General features: G+C 37.0%; 1 protein-coding gene across 1 annotated transcript in view; it reads right to left on the minus strand.

The window, feature by feature from the left end:
• Window positions 1-22,372, minus strand: part of ryr3 (ryanodine receptor 3) — a 169,407-nt gene that overhangs the window by 146,095 nt on the left and 940 nt on the right.

Consider the following 22,372-nt stretch of genomic DNA (forward strand, 5'->3'; position numbering starts at 1 on the left):
ATAGGAAGGTAAACAGTAGCGCTCTAGTGTTAGTTATGGTGTAAATCATACGTGTAAATGATAAGAAAGACACAATTAAAAGCCCTGAAACTACATGTGAGCATGTGCCTGTGTGTGCACGCCTCACAGACACAGAGGCACGGTTAGCTTAGCATGTCGGCACACAAAAACACAAAAAAAGAGAGCAAAGGATTGCAATTTGTAATTCCAATAAGGCGGAAATAAGTCCTGGTGGAGCTGCAAACAAAACGCTACCTTATTCACCATAAGAAACCACCACACCACCGAGTATGCAGCATTTAAAGCTAGAAATGAAGCTAATGCTAATGGAAAGAGCCATTGGGCTGCTGTTGCAAACATGTATTACTACTAGTGTGGAATTATTCTACAATATTCACTCATCATGACAGTAAAATAGACCATCCTGAGTCAATCTACTGCAGTAATTCCTCTCTCAACTAGTAGGAAATGCTGTGAACGCCTGATTATGCATGAAAAAAAAAAGCCGTCATATACCGTGAAACCGGTAGAATTTTGAAAAGTACAGTGATATACATTTTTGGTCATACTGCCCAGCCCTGCATGAAAGTGAAATAAGAAATGTGTGCAACAATCCTATTATAGTGGCAATACACAATAGTGCATGTGATGTCATCGACCTGCACCAGAGCATCCACTTGCTTTTGGGTTCAGGCAGAACGAAGCAGTGAATACATCAGATCAGTCTTTGACAGCAAAGACACTGTTGTTGTTGTCGAAAGCTACAAACAGAGAAACTCTATCTCCATTCCACACGATGACCAAAGACTTTTCACCTCTTAAAAATCTCATAAATTCCCCTCGTTCCACTGAGCTCTTATGAAAATGATGGGACTCCTTTGCAAACATCCTGCGTATACAAGACATTAGTATCTCTTGTGTGTACACAGCAAATATTCTCCATGGGTAACTGGTTTGTATACTCAGAATACGTTCAGACTGCCCATATGTGACCCGTATCCGATCCGTTAAAAGACAGTTTGAACAGCACAAATCTGATTTTTTCAAATACTACCCTGGCCACTTTCACAAATGGTCCTAAATAGAATATACAAAAAAAATAATTTCACTGTCAATGTACAAGTACAACAAAATTGCACATGCCCCTCCCAACAACATTCAGCTACACATCAATGATTCACACAATCATCATAAAAACCACATAAGGCACGCTAACAGTCTGTCGGGATAAAAAGTTCATCAGTATAAAAGTGCAGGGTTATAAAAAGTTAATCAGTGTATAAGTGCATGGTAAGGATGAACGATTAACCTTGAAAGCATCGATATTAAGGTTTTCATTACTGCGATAACGTAACCTCAGACGCTGAGGTTTTTTCTTCTGTCTCCATAATTTGAGTGATACATATGTTCACCAATCAGGAATGCCGAGAGGAATGCCTTCCTGGGCTGCTGGCCAATCAGAGATGGTTACAGGACACAAGCGATCAATTAAAACGAAATCTCCAGTTGAACGCAGAAATGGACAGAATCGGGTTGAAACTCCATCACCGTAAGGAAAAGGACATCCTGGCCGCTTCAAACACAGTCTAAACCGCACTAAACCCTGTCTAAACTGCCAAAAAAACTACGCAAATCATCCCTGACTCCTAAATCAGAGCCGACCAGTGCCCGCTTAACTTTAATGTGTCTGTGGAACTCCGTCCATTTCTCATGTAGCGCCAACATGAGTCAGCTTTAATCAGCTTCACCTGCTCAGAGTGTTTAAACATCTCATCAGAGTTATAGAAGATCTGTGGATAAAGTTGTTCTATTGTTGTGGACGACACCAGTCTGAAACATTGTAGATTAATGATAACTTCTGATACTTTGTCCATTTATTTTATCATTACGGTCTGGAATGATGTCATCAGGAAAAGTTAATCAATAAACCTGCTTAGATTCAGTAAACCATTGATCACTGAGAGAAATTGGGTGACATTAATGCTGCTCTCATACATATGACATGAAAAATTAAAAAGGAGCAGAACAATCCTTGTCAGTACAACTTATATACCTTTTAATTACTTACACATTATTTTAAATTACATTTTTATTTTTGACATACATTTTTGTTTAATTATAGTTTTCTTTTTATTAGCATATAATATCTTATATCTTCCTTTTAATTGTATCTTACTTACAAATTTTCTGAAAAAATTGATTAATATTTCTAAAAATTAATGTGGAAAACACAGAATTTGAACAAAAAACACATATGCATTTAAATGTATAAACTATTTTAAAAAATCGTAAATCGCATCGCAAAATCTGTCAGAAAAATTGCAATTAGGTTTTTTGTCAAAATTGTGCAGCCCTAGTGCATGGGTATAAAATATTAAAAAAGAGAAATTTAAAAAGAGACAGTATTTCATTTTCCATTCTAACAGTAGTGATGCTGGCGTCTATGATGTGTTGGTTATTTAGAGAGTGAATGGCTTTTTGGAAGAAACTGTTTGAGTCATGTGGTACGTGATCTACTCATTTGATATTTCCCAATGCAACTGCTGTCTGAACGGCCAGGTGGCATCTATTCAATCTTTACATTATTTACATGCGATAAACATCACAAATCTGTGTCTCAGGAGGAGGAACCGGGAAAAAAAAAAAAAATCAGCCTGCCTCCATATATACTTCCGTAAACAGAGCGTGCCTGCGTGGTCACGTACTACCTCGGGATCTCTCTTGCTCATGCGGGTCACTTCAGGGTCACTAACAAAAATTGCATTTAATGTGTAATATGAACGAGCACAAAAAAAAATAAAAATTTGAACTTCTCCCAAAAATCTGAATTGTGCATTAAGACCTGCTGTCTGAACGTGGCCATAAACTTCTACTTCCTGGGATCAGGTCACAAAATCAAAATCTTATTTCTGTCCATATCTGTGTAACTAACTTGAATCCTAGCCAGAGAATCCAGTGAGTTTGGAGCAAAGTGATCCTTGCAGCAGGAGCCTGACCATCTGCTAGACCAGTGTTTTTCAACCACTGTGCCGCGGCACACTAGTGTGCCGCGAGAGATCGTCAGGTGTGCCGTGGGAAATTATCCAATTTCACCTAATTGGTCTAAAAAAAAAATTTGAAAACATATTAATTATTATCTGCAAATAATATACCATTGTCGAGTGTCCGTGCTGCAGTAGTGACTAAAGGTGCGTGCACACCGAACGCGACGGAAGCGATGCCGTTGCCTTAAATCGTCCCTGATCGGTAGTTTGCACATAGTGGTGCTTTTTTGTCAGTCCATCATTTCATCGCTCCAGCGACGCGATCACTAGGGAGCTGTGTGTGTGTGTGTGTGTGTGTGTGTGTGTGTGTGTGTGTGTGTGTGTGTGTGTGTGTGTGTGTGTGTGTGTGTGTGTGTGTGTGTGTGTGTGTGTGTGTGTGTGTGTGTGTGGCGCCCCGGTAACAGGGTAGAGAGAGAGAGAGTGTTGATGACGTCTTTTTTTTTTCCTTCTTGCTCCGCTTCTACGGTTAAATGATCAACTTAACGGAGATATTAAAGGATGACTTCACTCAGAATGTGTTTGATCAGTAGTTACTGTGGTTTTAAAGAAATTTACCGCTTTAATTTTGAACCTGATACTTTGAGGAAGTAGAACAGCCTCCGCTGCAGCCGTCAGCACTGAAGCGGGAGCGGGAGGGAGGGGCTGCTGCCTCCGCTCTACAGACAGTGGAGGACGGGCGATATCGCTTCACGTCGCTTAAAAAGTTAAATTTTTTCAACTTTGATCATGCAAGTCGCGTCGCTGAGGGGGGGATAAATTGACGTTGCGTCATTTACATTGATTTTTAATGTAATCGCATCGCTTCAGTCACTTCAGTCGCGTTCGGTGTGAACCCACCTTGAGAACGTAATCATGTAAAACTCTTCCATAACACTAGATGGCAGCAGGTAGCGAATTGCATTGTCCGTTGAGACAAGAGAATTAGTGAGGCATGAAAGTGACAGCTGGCGGTAAAAGCATTGTGGGTAAGCGAAACTACGGTGACAGTGATGGAGAAGTTTTTGAAGAGGAAAAATACCAATTCCGAACTGGGCCCTGGACAAAATTCGGACCCAGAAGAAGGCCCTAGTATGAGTGGAGGAAAGAAAACAAAGACGGTGAGCTCGAGGCAATACAGAGAGAGTTATGTTTCATTTGGATTCTCAGTGTAGAACAGTGAAATCTTTCCCAAATATTATTGCTTCTGTCATAATAAGCACGATATTTCTGTATTCCTGGTAATTAATAATTTTGGACAGAATTAGAGTTTGCAAAACACTTTGACGTTTTCTACTACCTTTAAGACCACATTGTTGTTTCATTTGTTATGTTCAAGCTGTATTTTTGAAGTGGACATGTTAAGTGCACTTTTTATTTGAAAGAAGAAATACAAATGATGATAAAGTCCTTTATTCTTTGTGTTTATTTGATTCCTATTCAAGACACTTTGATGAGAATGGCTATATTGTTAATATAGGCTACAGAGTATCATTTTTTAACATGTTTGGCTGGTGGTGTGCCTCGTGATTTTTTCAATGAAAAAAATGTGCCTTGGCTCAAAAAAGGTTGAAAAACACTGTGCTAGACAGCTAAAGAGGACCATCATTACTATGTATAGGGACCTGGCCAGCAGCAGTGTGAGATGAGTAAGGCTTGCTTTACCCGACCTCCAAGTGTAGCACAGGAACTTGACCCTGGCCTCTCCCAACCCGACCCCATTCGTCCTTGTTACCCTTTAAAAACCCCTTTGGATCCCAACAAACCACACCTTTAAGAAACAAAAAAGCTTTTTCATCACACTAATGATTTTATTTTTCATTGACCTGCTACTGTCACGGCAAATTGATTTGAATTCTATTAACAAACTGTCAGCCTCTGCCCCAGCCTCAGTGTTTTTCTTGGTCTTCTGAGCCGACAGCCTTGTTGTGAATGCATGAACAGACAGCAACAGGTGCATCTGCACACAGCTCAACGCTAGCACCAACCGAAATTGGAGAGCTCCTCATGCGCCGGTGTGCCAAATAAACTCCCACAACTCACCCAGCCACTGCCACCAATGTGAACTTGAGAAAAGGTGAATCCGTTCAATCCCTCAGTGCTGCTATTTTGATGCACATGCTTTGCACGCGCTCAGTGCAATTCAACATGGCGCAGCTTCAGGAAAGGGCGCAAAATGGAGAATGTGGTTTTGAAATGAAAGGGAATTGAACAAGAATTCTTGAATGACTGCCAGCATGTTCACACCATCTCAGTTTGTCATCTGTCTAAATTGACCAAACAGGAGTTGAGTGTCCCATAAATGTCAGGAAGGGTGTTAAGTACAGGTTGAGCTATGGTTTTAAACTAAAGCCTCGCTCACAACATAGAGAGCACTGAAGATGCACTGGAGACATGATGTGTCAAGATTAGTAACAAAAGGCTTTGATGGCTCTTTTATAACCTAGCGGGGACATAACACACTTTTTACACATACAGGTAGTGTTGTGTTCAAGACTTGCCCAAGACCAAGACTTGCCCGAGACCAAGACCTCCGGGAGCCGAGACCGAGTCAAGACCAAGACCGAGACAAGCCGAGACCGAGACCAAGACCATAAACATTTTTTTTTTAATTTAAAAAAATATATAAATAAATGAAATTATGACAAGGTTTCAAAGTTAAATAACATTCTCTCTTTAATTTTAGTTTATTTTAAATACATTTGATGGAGAAAAAAGGTGCCTGCAAAAAATTAACTAAAATATTAAAACTACTACTGCTACTGATAAATTCACAATTATTGTATATATTTGAAAACAAGATTTTTGTATCAGCTGAATGTACAGCAAGTGTTTAAAAGCATTTCTGCTAAGAAATAACATGGTGAAACTAAATAAAACAAACTCAAACCCTGGAACAGTCATGTGACAAATCAATCAATAGTTCTTGTTGAGAAAGATTATTATTAATCTGGATACAGTGGAAAGAGAAACTATAAAAAATAGTTATATTGTGAACCTGTTTATATTGTAGGGAAGATATTATATACAAATATGTAATTGTAGTTTAAAGTCACAAAAAACACCACTTTAAAAAGAAAATGGACTAATATAAGACCTCTTTACAGTTATTTGAGTCATTCTGCGCTTGCGTGACTTGTGGTCATTATACGGGGTGGATTAAAGAATGAATAAAGGATTGTTTTATCCCGTTCTTCTCCTTGTTATTATCACATTATAAAAAAGTTTAAAAATAGCAGGAATTAGTGCTGGTCTCAAACGGTCTTGAGGGAAAATCCCGAGTCCGAGACAAGACCGAGTCAAAATGCTTCCGAGTCCGAGACCTTTAAAATTTTGTCTCGAGACCAAGACCCGTCTCGTCTACTACAACACTACATACAGGCACACAAAAACATACACACATCTACACTTCTTAGGGTGCACTGTCTACTAGTGCACTAAAAACAAAATTTTTGTATACTACTACTTCTAAACATTCAAAATCTCACTAGTAGACAGTTGTTAGTCTACTAATACTACTAATTAGAGATGTCCCGATAGAACTTTTTCACATCCGATACAATACCGATATTGCAGCCTTGCGTGTTGGCCGATATCAATACGATACGATACAATACCCGCACAAATCATAGATACTTTCATTACTTATTTTGAAGTGCAATGTTAGAAAAGGCTTGATCAAGTGACGTTACTGAAACAGAGAAGTAGGTACGAGAAAAACTGACCCATTTATTATTAACCACTTGGTTACATAAATTTCAACATAATATCTACAGTATTCTACAATTGAATAAATATAATATATCGGAGATTTTAGATGCAGTCCGATAAAATCCAATATTCGTTTTCCGGCTGATATCGGACCGATATTTGCTATCAATATCAGATCGGGACATCTCTACTACTAATAAAGCCAAAGGTCCACTAGTAGTATAGGTAGTTTTAATGCAAATGAAGTAGGAGGAATCAATAACAAAATCCAGCCCCCTGATTGGTTGTAATATTTTTGAGAGCCAATGGCAAGCCTAGATTACCTTTTGCTCACCCTCTTATTGGTATATGAAGCAAGATACAAGTAGTACTAGTGACACTTTTTACTTCACTAATAAAGTGTACTTGTGTACTAGTAAACCAAAATTTAGCATATGTAATTTGTGTACTAGTACAACTTAACTATGGTGAATATTATCAAATTTATGCTCAAACTGCTTTCCACTGAGGCCTTAAAAAAAGCCTAAACAGGCTTAGGCTATGTTCACACTACAGGTCAATTTAAATTTTTTGTCCACATGCGACATGCATCAGATTTTTTCATGTCTATGTGAACATTGCATATCAGATTTTTTTTCAAATCTGACGCAGGCCACTATTATAAGTGGATATAAATCCGATACGCATCTGATATTTTGCAATGCGACTGCTGTCAGGTTGCATTTCTATCCAACCTTTACGTCATCAAAATGCGATAACGTCCTCATTCTGCATCCAAGAACTAGCGGCGGGGGAGGGGGGAGACCCTGGTGAAGGATGGAGAGGAAAGTAGACAGTGGAAGGAAAGTGAGTTCTTAAAATGTATAATATTTATTATATTTTACATGTTATCAGTCGAGATCGCTCCATATTCACTTCCATAAACACAGTGCGTGTCTGCATACGGACGTAATACCTCAGGGTCGCATTCTATTTTCTGATTTAAAAAAAGGACGCATTAACTGTGCAATATATGAACAACCACAAAAAAATATATATTTTTCAAAAAATATGAATTAAATATTAGGACCTGCAGTGTGAACGTAGCTTATGTTAGAGAGAATATGCAGAAGGCTTTTTGCTAAAATCATTAAATGCCTTCAGGCAACACACTATACAATAGGGCTGGGACCATATGCTTTTGTCCCCATTCAATTTTATTACGATACTCCGTTGCTGATTCAATATATATTGCTATTCTGATTTATTGCGATTCTACAAGTGTTGCAATTCAATCATATTGATTATTTCTACTTTATAATTTCCTTTATTGTCCTTATTCAAAAATATAAGCTGAATCATACACTTCTAGAAACAATATATGAGTAATAGTTCCAAAAAAACAATGCAGATCACAAGCCAGTCAGTCACTCTTGACATTTATTTCAACTGCACATGAAAGTGCACTACACTACCTGTAGCGTTAACCCATGACCACATATGCAGACTAAGTAAAAACACATAAATAAATAACTTTTTAAATAGATTCTGGGTGAAAAAAAATTGTAAATTCATAGTTTTTCCCACCCTTATGATACACATTAACCGTATATTCTTATGAAACAGATTAATCGATCAAAATTGTAGATTTTTGTCCAAAAGTTCCAACTACATTAGTGACTTGACATCTGTGGAAAGTCTTTAGAAAAGAGCGAGTAGGTAAATAAAAAATAAAATGCCAAATTGAGGCTTGAAGAAACAATACCAAAAGTTGAAAATGGCCACCAAAAGGAAAAAAGGCTTTCAAAAATTGGACATTGAACTGTATCCTTATGATATAAATTTAAACATTTATTAAATTGTTATTCACCCAAACACGTTTTTTCAACAAAGTCTGTATATCCAGTCAGCTGCAATTGTAGGAAGCCTCATTACACACAAAAATCAACTAAAAGAAATACCTATAGCTAAGTAGACAACAGAGTAACTTCAGACTCTGGAAACCAAACTGAATTAAAACCACAGGAACTTCCTGAAAAGGTTTATGGCCAGTCTGTGCAGTGTGCACGTACATATTAATCCTATGCAAATGTTTTTCTATCCAGAGGTCAAAGACAAAGAACATAATGTCTTTGTCTCCAGATAAAATACACACATCACCCAAAAAATGATGACACCGTCCTGCATGGGTACCCCTCATGCCAGAAAGTGATCCACTGAGTTTTCTTGGAGATTAAAATCATGTTCATGCCAATACAAGGGGCGATATTTTAATTTATTTTCTGGTTATTATTTGTTTTCACGTCTCAAGTTCACAGAAATATTCTAAACTTGACAAAAGCACAACAACAAAAAAACTAAAGTGGCTTTATTTCACATAATACATCACCCAAATCTGCACAAATGCAACACTATACTCAACATGCATCTGATGCAACACTGTGACAGTAACCAGACATATAAACAGACACCTTGTGTGCAGGTGTGAATGTGTGTAGTGTGTGAATTGGTAATGTTTGCCAGAATAAATAATGCACCACATGTCTGAGCTCCACGTCTAAAAGCCTCAAAGAAAGAGTCGACCAACTTTGGCCCAGCAGTGCAATAAAACAGATCACGGACTCCAAAATGTGTATAGTGATCCTAAAACAAATTGGATTTCCCAGTCTTACTTTGTATGCATTTGGCCTTAGAGCAGCTTTAAATAATAGAAGTTGTGAAGCGTGCGAGGCCGGGGAGCCCACCTCAGCAGAAGAGCTGAGAAATGGAGGTGTTGGCAGTCAAGGCCGGCGCTGGAATTAAGTCTGTCATTCTGTCTGTGGACAAAGGCAAAGTGTGGAGAGGATTATGTAAAATATAATCCGAGGGCCACATTATCAACACTTGATCAGCATGTAAAATAACAGGAAAGAACTAAGGGTTTTGTGCATTTTACTATTATCAATATTATTATTTGCATTGTAGTGCTTTTTATAAAAACTAATTTTGTTGATTTTTGTTGTAATTTAGTGTATTTTCTTTGGTTTAGTGTATTTTGAAGTCATTTTGTGTGTTTTTGAAGTCTTGCAAAGTAGCAGATCTGATCTTCTTCATGCAAGACTTTAAATGAGCATAGTGTGACGGAAGCTCACAGATGATGTGATATCTTATCTTAACATTTGGTGCTCTTGTGGTGACATTTTAGGTTGAAAAGGCATTTGTTTTGAGAAAAAGCTGTGCCAAAGGTCTGGTACATTGTTTTTTAAGAGAGTTAATATTGTAGCTGAATCTAATTTAAGTAAACAAATATCCAAATGGGGATTAGTGTAACCAATTTTTCTATTAAACCAGATTTTTTTGAATGACCCCAGTTGTGACATCCGAATACACCACTGAGAAAAAAACTAATACCAATCCATCCATTATCAACTAGGGCTACAACTAACGACTATTTTAATAGTCGACTGGTCATCGATTATTGAAACAATAAGTAGACTGATCGGACGACAAAGGGTAAAATATTTTGCTCTATAATGCTACAATCTTTTAAATTTGGCTTGGGTCAAATTATGACAAATAAAACCAGTAAATAAATAATAAAAATTCCCAAATTAAAGTGTAAACAGGTCCCTTACAAACACAAATTAAATTGAATACATCATCACTAGAATCTATGGAAGCCTGTTTCTGCCACACAAAAAAAATAAAAAATCACCAAGGAAAGTCATAATTATGGGAAACAAAGTCATAGCTATGAGAAAGAAAGTCAAAATTATGAGATAGAAAGTCATAATTATGAGAAAGAAAGTCATAATTATGAGATAGAAAGTCATAATTATGAGTTAGTAAAGTCATAATTATGAGATAGAAAGTCATAATTATGTGAAAAAAAGTCATAATTATGAGATACTTAAACACATTTACAGCAGCTTGTTCATGTGGTGAGCTGACACTGAGAGATGGCTGATAAGACTATCAAAGACTACTTTAGACTTTAGGCTTTACAAATGATGAATTGCTTGCAAATTCACATAGAAATATGCTGAGTAAACGCACCCTTGAAAAAATACTAAGCAGAAATAGGCTCTGTCATTGAAAGGATAAAACTGATGTGGCTGATGTAGCACAGGTTATTGAACAACAAATGGAGATTTCTGGTCAGTGCCATGGGTACAGATGGATGTACCAAAACATTCTCTATCTCATAATTATGACTGTTTCTCATAATTATGACTTTCTAACTCGTAATTATGACTTTCCTTGGTGATTTTTTTTTAGTGGTGGAAACGGGCTTCCATAAGAATCTGCTTCTGTAATAGCATTTACACATTAAAATAAAGCTACAATAGCTGCTGACTCAAAGAGCTCACGGCCTGATATTTTATTAAACGTGTTTGTGCATATGGGTCACTTTTATTTCTTCATTTATAATAAAATTATTTTCCCAAAAAATGTAATAAAAAGCACATGGAATGCAAAAAATAACTGCAATAGTGTTTTTACTGTTTCACATAAGCCACTGCTTCTGAATGTAGTTTATTTTATATCTGATGATGAGTTACATAAAGTTATGGTTGGTAATTATCTCTCTGATTTACTATAATTAAACCAGATCAAGCTTGATGATTTAATAATCAATATACTGAGAGCATTACTAATGGGATAGATATAGTAATCACAATATTTACATTACTGTCTAATGGGACCAGCTTTGTCTGTGAACACGTGAAATGTAATTAAAAATATTGCGTTTCACAAGTTGGGATGGATGAATAGCGACAATAGTTTTATGCCAAAATTTATTTCACACGACGTGTGACGTGTTCGCTTTTATCTTTCCATGAAAGTGTTAAATCTGACCATTAATAAATCTTTGGCCCTTTGTGGTTAAATGACAGTAAGACGTGGACTTTTTGCTCGTCTCTTCCTTTCATTAAGTGGTTAGCATTAGCTCTTAGCCCATTCTTAAGTGTCGGTGGGTTAGCTTAGCTTAGTTAGCTTTAGTCCTCTTTCTAGTTGTTCCTGCAGGTTCCTCTCTGTCACCGTGTTTGTGAGAACTTTGGGTTGATCTGACGGAGGAACTTAGGCTGGTTCACTTTGTTGGGTGGGTGTCTGGTGTTTAACTAAGTAGCGGTGGTGATGTGTCGCTGCTCGTCACAGCTTCAGGTAGACTGTGACAGTGACGAGCAAAGCTCCGTGTGTGAGCGGCGTCGACAGCTCTGAGCTCGTGGTAACACCGGTGAGCTCCCGGTAAAAGAGCGCTAAACTCGCGGTAACAGCGACATATTCTTACCAGTGGGAATGTTTTTGATGATATATCTCCCTCTAATCACGTCCGTAACGTGCATACAGCTCTGAGCACAGATATATAAAAGGTGAGATGAGCCACTCCTCGTGAAAAACTATGTTCAGCTCCATCCGCAGCTTGAAGAAGACGGCGATGACGTAACCGACAATTGTCGACAAATACATTTGTCGGTGACTAATTCTGTTATTGATTTTTGTCGACTAATCGAGTCTGAGAACAACGAACTTTCAAGGTTCACGCGTCAATATAACAAATCTGTGTATCATTCGTTTTTCATTATCTAACAAAAACACGAAAAACGAAAAAAACACTCATTATTTGATATTTGTTTCCAAAACCAAAATGAAAAAACGGAAAACGCCTTGTTTTTGAAATTCAAACTCTTTTTCTTCGGTACAGGAAACGAAAAATGGAAAACGAACACCGTTAGCATAGCCGTTAGCGTCAGATGAGAGTACAATTCCAGGTCACATACTTTGGCAAATGGATAAAGGAGAAAACGAATAAAAATGTTTGTTTTCCATTTTTCGTTTTGAAGGAATGATGGACGGATTATAAAACTCCAACAGCTGTGCTTCTGTGGTGGCTCGGTTTAATTGTGAAAACATGTGTTCAAGCATGAAAAAGGCCAACACTCACATTTAGGTGAAAAGTATATTGTATACATGAATATCATATGAAGCAGTCAATGCACCTCATTCCCTTATTATCAACCACCACCATCAGCTCTACTCTGAGCTTTTCACACTTTTCCGCTTAGAAAACTAATTTCATTCATTTGTATTTGAACTCTTGTTCTTTCATTCATTACCCAGGACTCATGAGAATTATGAAGTGTTAAAGTTTATGTCCCTTTGATATCACACCGTCAGCATTAACAACGGACCAGTTTATCAATTATAACAACTGTCAAATTACATCCAAAAATGCCAACTGTACCTGGAGAAGAAAAATCTCAGTTTTAAAGTGAGGATCTTTGGCTGCTCGGTTAAATCTCATCAATGGACTTAAAACAAGAACATCATTTGTGATACATGATTGAACATAACAATGTGGAACAAGGCAGAAAATGATTAAAATTTAGTGATTAAGCATTTATTTTAATTACAGTTGTGACAAGGATTGTGAATAATAAATGTGGCACTTTAGATTTTAGGATCCAGGCGGGCAAAGAAAAAAAGTGAGAAAAGGCAAATCCTGTCTGAGAAAATAAAAAAGCTAGTCTCCTGCTGCCCTCATGTTTTCAGTGGATTACATAAGCTGGTGACGGGAGGCTACAGGATGAAAGGATAAGGTCACACACATCATTAAAAGCACAGAGGAACGACAGTGACGAGACGTCCTGCCTTTACCTGCTGGAGGTTGTTTAAATAAATGGCAGTGATTGCAGTTACTTTGCCCATTCGACAAAACAGATGAGCCAGCTTCCTTAAGGCTCACTGATCACTGCCTGCTTAATCAATGAGGAGGAAATCCTTATCAACTAACTGATAACAGGCAGAGACGGGTTCACCTCAGGATGTTGGACAAGACTTTGCATCTTATCTGAGTGTGTGTAACAAAATAAAAGGAGATGGCCTTAATACATTGTATATCAATTAGATGTGATCAACTGGTGGCCCTCGATCTGATTATGCGTGGCCCCCAAAGTAAATGCACACCAATAAATTAAAGAGAAGAATCCAAAACACACAAAACGAGAGGAAAAATACACAAAATGAGTCCAAAAAAGGTACAAAACAACAACGAAAATAGACAAAATGGCTTCAGAAACACACAAAATGAAAGAAAAACACACGAGATGACTCCACAAACACACAAAGTAATAATAATAATAATTGTCGTCGTGTTCTTGGGCAAGGCACTTCACCCACGTTGCAGAGTTGGTCAAACTATTTACTTTTTTCACTGTAGATAGATAGAATGTCATATCAGACACACTTATAATAAATATATAATACTCAGCACACTATATGCAATAACATAACAGCAATATAAAAACGTAAACTGTCCTGTTGGCGAGATAATTAATAACCACAAAAACACACAAAACGCTTTGTTCTTTCCTGTTGTAATGCTCAGATTTGTCATTATCCTGAATGCTGACATGAGTGTTGATATTAGGGGTGTCGGTCCGATATCAGCCAGAAAACGAATATCGGATTTCATGCATCTAAAGTTTCCGATATAAGCACTCCATTAAGCAGACCATTTTCAGCACTTCTATCCATAGGTGACTCTGGTTCACTTATCAACCTGTCCATCTTGTGCACTTCCTTCAAATTTGTAAATTGAATTAAAATATTAGCTTAAAAAGAATTATCATGGACCTGGTTAGTGAATGGTGGACCTAGTAAATGTAACTTTTCAAAGTGAGAACTCATACTGTCCTTTTCACACTGAATTGTTTGCACTTTAAAAGTACAATTTGTATTTATTGGATTTATTTAGGTTATTTTTCATGGTCTTATTTATTTTTTACTTATTTTTATTCAATTGTAGAATAATGTAGATATCTTGAAGGTTAAAATGTATGTAACCAATTGGTTAAAAATAAATGGGTCAGTTTTTCTCATACCTACTGTTGCTAACTATTGTTCTCTGTTTGAGTAACATCACTTGATCAAACCATTTCTGACATTCCACACTACAAAATAAGTAGGGATGCACCGAATATATTCGGCCACCAAATATTGCAAAAAAAGCCACATTCTGTTTAATGAGTTAAAAGCAAGGCCCAATAGTAGTGTGTGACGCAATAACACAATCAAACGTGCAGTGATTTTGAGTCGGAAAAGTGTGCACACGTTGCTGTACAACCAGAGCAGCAGCTCTTCCTTTCCGCACACAAGCACAGCCAGACTCTCTCCTTACCGCTCTCCGTTGCCCATCACTGCGTAAAAGTTGGAAACCTTCCAATTCCCCAACCGAGTCCGTTGTTAGCGCTGAATCTGTAAACATCCCCATCGTTTTCTCCTTACACTATACCGGGTCTTGCTGCATAGGCTAGTGTAGCATTAGCACGAAGTGCTAACAGCTGATGTGTGTAAACAATGGGTCCGTGGCCCCAAGCAGTGACTCCCAACACGATCGGCAGCAGAAAAAGTAGAGCAGTTTGGGAGTCCTGTAGTGCAGTTTGCATTTACATTTATGACAATAAAGTATAAAATATATTCTATATTAAACTGCAGTGTTTGTTTTAGCTGTTGGATAGTTGGAGAGGGAGGAGCTCACATTCTAGGAGGCGTGTTAGTTGATGTCACCTGCCAACGTGGGCAAAATCCAACTCGCCCATTTGGAGCTGACTTTTTACTAAATGTGGAATAACAAGGGAGGGAGGAAACATAACTTTTTCAACTTTGTCCGTCTGAATGAGGCTAAAGGGATGTATATCACTGTAGCAAAACCATTATAAAATGATTTTTTTATCATACCTCCCCTTTAATGCACTTTAGGTTTTTTTTTTTAAATACATGTTTTGTTTTATTTGAAGGGCTAATATAAATGAAAAGTTTGCTGTGCTTTTTTGAAAAGCAGACTATTGTAATATTTAAAAAAAATGTCATAATATATAATAAACATTTACTTTCTTTAAGAAACATGTCTAAAAATGTATTCTAAGCTATTTATGCACTATTAAAAAAATAGTGAAAAATTTAACCGCATTCGGTATTCGGACAAGCGTTTATATTTTCTTCAGCTTCGGCCTCAAATTTTCATTTCGTTGCATCCCTAAAAATAAGTAAGAAAAGCATGTATGATTCAGGCTGATATCGCATCGTATCAATATCGGTATCAGCCAATACCCAAGGCTGTAATATCGGTATTGTATCGGTAGTCAAAGTTGCCCATCTTTTATATATATATCAACTAAACAATGTTATATGGCACACGGTAGGATTTCTCACATCACAATAAATGTTAGAACAGTGGTTGTAAATCAACAGCTCCTGTCAAGCCTTCGCTTTTCAGGCTTCATAATAAATACCTTTTAATTCATGTTCATTATTCCATACTTTAAAGAAAACAATGCACAATCACATGTAGAGAACGATATCACAAAAATGTATGTATCAAAGGTCTGCCAGGGGTTTATCGTTTCACTGCACTCTGAGGGTAAATCAGAGAAGTGTAACTCAATATACACAACCATTAAACCACACATGCTGAACTTGAACACATGCTGTATCCACTAATACAGTGTTTCTCAAAGTGTGTGGCGTGCCCCCATGGTGGGGAATGGAGACGTGATAGGTGGGGCACGACAAACAGGAGGACATTTTCAATTTAATGCCAATCTTCTTAAAGTCCTAATGGCAAGATAAAACAAGTTAATTTCAATAGAAAGAGACAACCCTCCAATTCATTTTGATAAGACATGTATGGTCAAATGTTTCTAGTATAAAAGAAAAATGAAAAAAAAGCCAACATTTCCAAGCATGTGCTGGCAACGCCTGTGTAATCAGTGTTGTCTTTTTCCGTATTGTGGCGTCATAGAAGGAACTCAACTTTGGCTGCCTGCTTCTAACACGGTACACATAAAAAAAAAACAGACTAAAAATGGAACTGGGGGAACCCCCGGTTCCCTAGAGACCCAGGAAGGAGCCTCAAGCCGAGGGTAAAGTCTGAAATGGCCCTGCTGGACACCCTGGAAGACACGCTAAGAACTTTAAATTAGTGAGACTGATTTATCGGCTGATTTATGCATTTTTACGTGTATCGGCATCGACTGATGCAGGCTGCTGCGTTCGCCAATCCGCATTTTTTACAGAGAGCAGAAATTATTTTTACTTGTTCTTCATCACCTGTTTTTAATATTTGCAAAAAAAAAATTTATTGGTTGTCGTTATACCTCACCTTTGTTAATTTCAATAAATGTTCCTTTTTTAAAAATTGAGACAAGTTCCATTTGTTATCATCATTGTGTAATTTTTATCATGTAAATTGGGGGAACAAAAGTAGTATCGGCTCTAATATCGGCTAAAGAAAATCGGCAGTCCATATCGGTCATCGGCTAAGGCTGATGGAAAAAAATCGGTATCGGCATCGGCCCTAAAAAAATCCATATCGGTCTATACCTAGTTTAAATGCCTTTCTTCATTGACAATGAAGAACATTAACACTAAAGAACACACTTACACATAAGACCATTAAATTGGTAGACTGCATTAGATATGGACAGATAACAAAATGTAACGTGGAACTAAAGAGCAGAAATAATGATTTACGGCGGCATTTATTTCACATGGAACGGAACAATAAACAAATTTTCAATAGCCGACCTAAAAAATCTATTTCCTTTTATTGTTTTCTTAAAGTTACACCCCCAGGTTTTTACCTCGATTATGGGTGTTGCCCCTAGAGTAGTTAGGGCACGCCCAGTCACAGCAGCCCCGCCCCCACAGTGCTGCACAGTTCTGCATGGAGCTGTCAATCAATGCATACTGAGGGTTGTGAGAGAAGGAAACTAGTCCCTCCTCCCATATATTATAGGAGGGGCAGAGCCAACAGCGAAGGTTAGTGACATCACTGGTAGGGCTGCTCATTATAGAAAAAATGATCATCATGATTATTTTAGTCATTTTTTAAATCACGATTATTCAAACGATAATTTTTCAACCAAAAAGTTATTTATTTTTGTACAAAAAAAATTAAACATAAATAAAATCCTTCAAACACTAAAATCACTTTTGCACAAAACAAAACACTTCTTGCGCGTGATGTGTCTTTGCTCTAAGTCTTCATCATCAAACCCAAAGTGTTCCCATAGAAGAGAATTTGACTTGCTTTGCTTGATTACTAAGTGTTTTTGCTGCGTTTCTCCTGCCATGTTTCAAGATCACTAGCAACAACTTTCCTCGTGTTGGCCTGCAGGCTAGTTTTAGCTTTGAGAGGGGCGGGGCAGAGGGGAGGAGCTTGCATGTGCATGGATTAAACAGATCTAAGTTAGTATTAATAACATTTTTTTTTGTAGATGTGGGTTTAAAACATGAACATAAAACATGTGTAAATATATATATACATACAGTATATATCAATACTTTGACTAGAATGTGAAGAGTGGGACTAGGATCAATTAATTACATTACTTCATACCTAATAATATATGTATTCAGCATGAAAAAGTGAGTTTTAGGGTGTACTTACACTTTAGGCTTTTTGTCACAAATGGCAAACAATGTATTTTTGACTACTGTACTGCACTTTTACATTTGATTTTTATGCAGGTGATTTGTTTAATTGATTAATACATAGTTTTTGATTTATTATGAAATATGATGTTACTTGTTCCCTGTTAGTTCAATAAATTTGAAAATGTGTGTTATTTGTCAGGATTATTTAGGGGGCAATGGCGCAGGTGGGACTTGGAAGTTCATCTTTGTTCAAAGTGGGGAAGACCCAAAAAAAGTTTGCGACCCACTGCACTAATACATGCTGTACTTATTAGGCTAGCTAGAACGACCCTTAAGTAAAGGGTTAGCACAGAGACATACACCCATTTACAGTTTAAATGTAGGGGGCACTTTAGAATGTGGGAACAAATTCTTCAACCAAGGTTTTTTGTTCAGATAAAAAAAAAAATACACGAATAAAGTTAGTGTTTTTGACTTCTATGGTAGATAAAATGAAATACCATACTAACGCTGTCCATTACGTTGGCATTCTGCCAGCAGAAAATGTTGTATACAACTGTGTGGTATCAAGAGTTTGATTTCTAATAAGGACGTTATCCCTATAAAAATGGTGATAAATGTCACTAGTGCTGTGCTGCATGGGTTGAAGTGCTGGCCTGGGTGTTGTTTAGTGCCAGGCCAGCAGAGCTGCATGCTCTGTGGAAGCATCATCTTTAAAAAGGCTAAATTTAAACCCCTCGAGTCCCTGCCTTGGTATGCAGGAGGCTTCCAGAACAACATAAACTCCAAATACGCCCTGAGGACCTGCTGCAGGATAGAAAGCTTTCATATCTTATCACCATTTTTTTTTTTCTCTTTTTTTTTGTAAATGCATGTTCAATAGGCAACCTGGCTTTTTAAATGTGAGGATACGTTGACACCTTTGTGTTATTTGGACGACTACCGTGAATGAAAGTAATTTATTCCCACTAAGAGTAACCTCTGCAATGTGTGAATGAACCACGAGATTCCATAATGAAAGCGGAAAAAGGGTCACGTCAAGAGTTTTTTCACTGAGATTACCTACAGAATTTGAAAGTGGAGGGAAAATAATATCAACAGGCTAATGACAGCATTATTAACAGATGCCACACTGTTGTAGCTGTCGGTTTATAAGTCTTTTGCTAATGACAAATTAGTTTCTTTATGATACCGACTGCTCTGTAGGAATATTCAATCTCTCTTTACTGCACATTTTGTTGTAAAAATGTAAGATTGACTGCCCTCTATGGGTTGAAACCCAGCTATTGCAAACAAACTTTGCTATTGGCTGAGAATGGAGGACGACGACGTTCTGGAGGCAACTTTCGTCACGAACGCACCACTGTTGGCCTCGCCGATACCATAAAAACTAGCACCTGTGGATTCTACATTCTGTGATGAGTAGGTTAGATTGAGAGAATTGTGAATAGAGAAGTATAGTCAGTTGTATTGAGTAGCCACTAGTTAGTATAGCATAGATTTTTCTTTGGATATTTAATAGTCTAAACTGGGCATGTCTTAACTGCTTCAGCCCCGCCCATAATCAAGGCACTTTTTAATTTCCAGGCTCGACGTATGTCAGCCAAATCAGTTATTCTTTAAATATTTTGCATAATTTAGTGCAGTGGTCCCAAAAGTGGGGTATGTACCCCTAGGGGTACTTGAACACCTCTCAGGAGGTACACATTAACATTTGTCAGTTTATTTTTTAACATTATAGATTTATTTATTATCATTTTGTTTTACATGCACAGTACAGACTTTTTTTTTTCTCATCCATCAATAATAATTTGTGGCACAATTCTTTAAAATACACCAAAAGGTGAAGTTCAAAGTCTAAAACGAGCAAAACATCAGAAATGAATTAATAATTAATAAATAAAAAAAAGAAAGGAAATGAATTAATAAAAAGGTCTAAATTCAAGGTTAATGTTGGACGAGACACAGGGGGCAATAAAGTTTGGGAAACACTCTCTTAGTGGAAGATCTCCAATGCTAAAATATTGTAAATAATTGTTTATAGAAATGGCCCGATACCACTTTGTCATTTCTGATATGATACCGATATTGCAACCTTGCGTATCGGTCGATACCGATATTGATCCGATATCAGCTTGAATCATACATTCATACTGTATTTCTTTAACAAAAATTAATTAATTAATTAATTATTAATTAATAATTTTTATTTTATAGTGTGGAATGTTAGAAAAGGATTAATCAAGTGATGTCACGCAAACAGAGAACAATAGTCAGCAACAGTAGGCATGAGGAAAAACTGACCCATTTATTATTAACTAATTGGTTACATTAATTTTAACCTTCAACATAATATCTACAGTATTCTACAATAAATTAAATAAATAAAAAATGAATTCAGGAAAAAAGAATACAAATAAAATAAAATAAATAAAAAAATCCAATATTCGTTTTCAGGCTAATATCGGACCAATATCCGATATAATAGTTTATATTCAATCTGTGCATGTTTTACAGGAAGTCAGATTTTCACATAAAAATATTTTTTTTAATTTTTTTTTTAGATTTTCCTGTAATCAGATCATCTCTACAGCAAGGTAATATGTAGTTTCACCTGCAGCAGCATGTCTGTCTTTGCAGAAAAACTCAAAGCAATGCAATCCCAATCAGCCACGCATCAACAGCAAAATACATTCACACTGAAACACAATATCTAGACCAGTGGACTTTGCACCCTGTGTTTTTGTCTTCAATTACATCTTTCAGCAACCCATAATACTTTCTCAGTGCTGCAGTATTTTTCAATTAGCACTCTTGTTTTAAGGCTTCCTGTGAGGACAAGTCTCTCTGACTGTAACGCTCTGATAACAAGGCTGTGCAGACCTCAGGGGAAGCCCCCCCACTAAAATTGCTGTTGTCATCAGATAACCAGGATGCCACTGTGACAGTAGAATTTGAGAGGAGTGGGCCAGCGTATCGATGGCATCACAAATAGTAGGAGCTGTTAAGTACAAGGTCCCGCCTCGCCTGTAACAACCAGCCTGGCCCTCGGGGGCGACTCACGTAAAGGTTAACAGCGACGTATTTGTCAACATCTCAAAGCCATCAATCAAATGAGGAAACAAAGTGCTCCAGGCATCCATACTGGGATGGTCTTTTTGTTTTGGAATGATGCTTTGTTGGATATGTGGCTTTTTGTGGATACTTTTAGAGACCCCTAAAAAAAATGTGAAGATGCAAGAATTTGGAAAACTTTTTTCTCACTTTCATCCAGGAAGTGATATTTCATCTCCTCGTTGACAAAAGTCCTTAGATTAACATCAAGCTGGAATTGCTTTCTCCAGAGAGATGTGCTGCCAGCAAGATGAATGTGAAAGTGTAAAAGCTGTTTTCATCCCTCCACTCTCTCTCTCTGGCCTCCTCCAAATTCACACCACCTTCAATAGGAAGCGCTAACATAAGCTTTTTATTCAATCGTTAGAGCTGGGATTCAGATTTATTAAATCAATTTGATTAGGTAGGGCCCGATTTGATTCGCGATTCAATTTGATTTTTTTTGGGATATTACAGTCAAGCTTGTACCAATTTTACTAGAGTTTTGAAGAGATTCTCAGAGATCTGTTGCTATAATTATTAGAAAGTAACTTTTTCTGGTGTAATGTAAATATCTATGTTTAACTGAAAAATTGAGCACATAGCACAGCATTAAGCACAGTACAAAAGACGTATTAAATGATGAATTTTAGGATTTTATGAATCGATATTGGGCTATTCAATGCAAAATTGATTAAAATCCATAAATAACCCCGCCCTATCAATGAAATTAATTAATTCTGATCAAATTACCTAAAATGTTGAAAAGTTATTCTTGAATTTTGTAAAAATGTAATGCTCATATGTTAAAGACCAGATGCTGCTCTTCCATTTCTAATCTTTCACAATAAGAGCACTGACAATAGGATATGCACAGTTGTAATCAAAAGTTACTTACTTCTGTCAACTGTATATTCATTATAAAACAATTGGCATTTGCTTAGAAAATGTGTAAATAACAGTTATCAATATTGACAGCTATTGAGAACATAACTGCACAGGAAGTTGCACCCACAATCATGAGGTTAGGATGCAAAACCAAACTGAAACCATTGATTTCATTAAAACATTTTTGGTAAACCCAGATTCAGAACTCTAAATGATATGGACATGCAGTCCTTATTGCAACATTTGAATCAAATATAACG

The sequence above is a fragment of the Gouania willdenowi genome, chromosome 24 (genome assembly GCF_900634775.1).
Source record: "Gouania willdenowi chromosome 24, fGouWil2.1, whole genome shotgun sequence".
Taxonomy (NCBI): Eukaryota; Metazoa; Chordata; class Actinopteri; order Blenniiformes; family Gobiesocidae; genus Gouania; species Gouania willdenowi.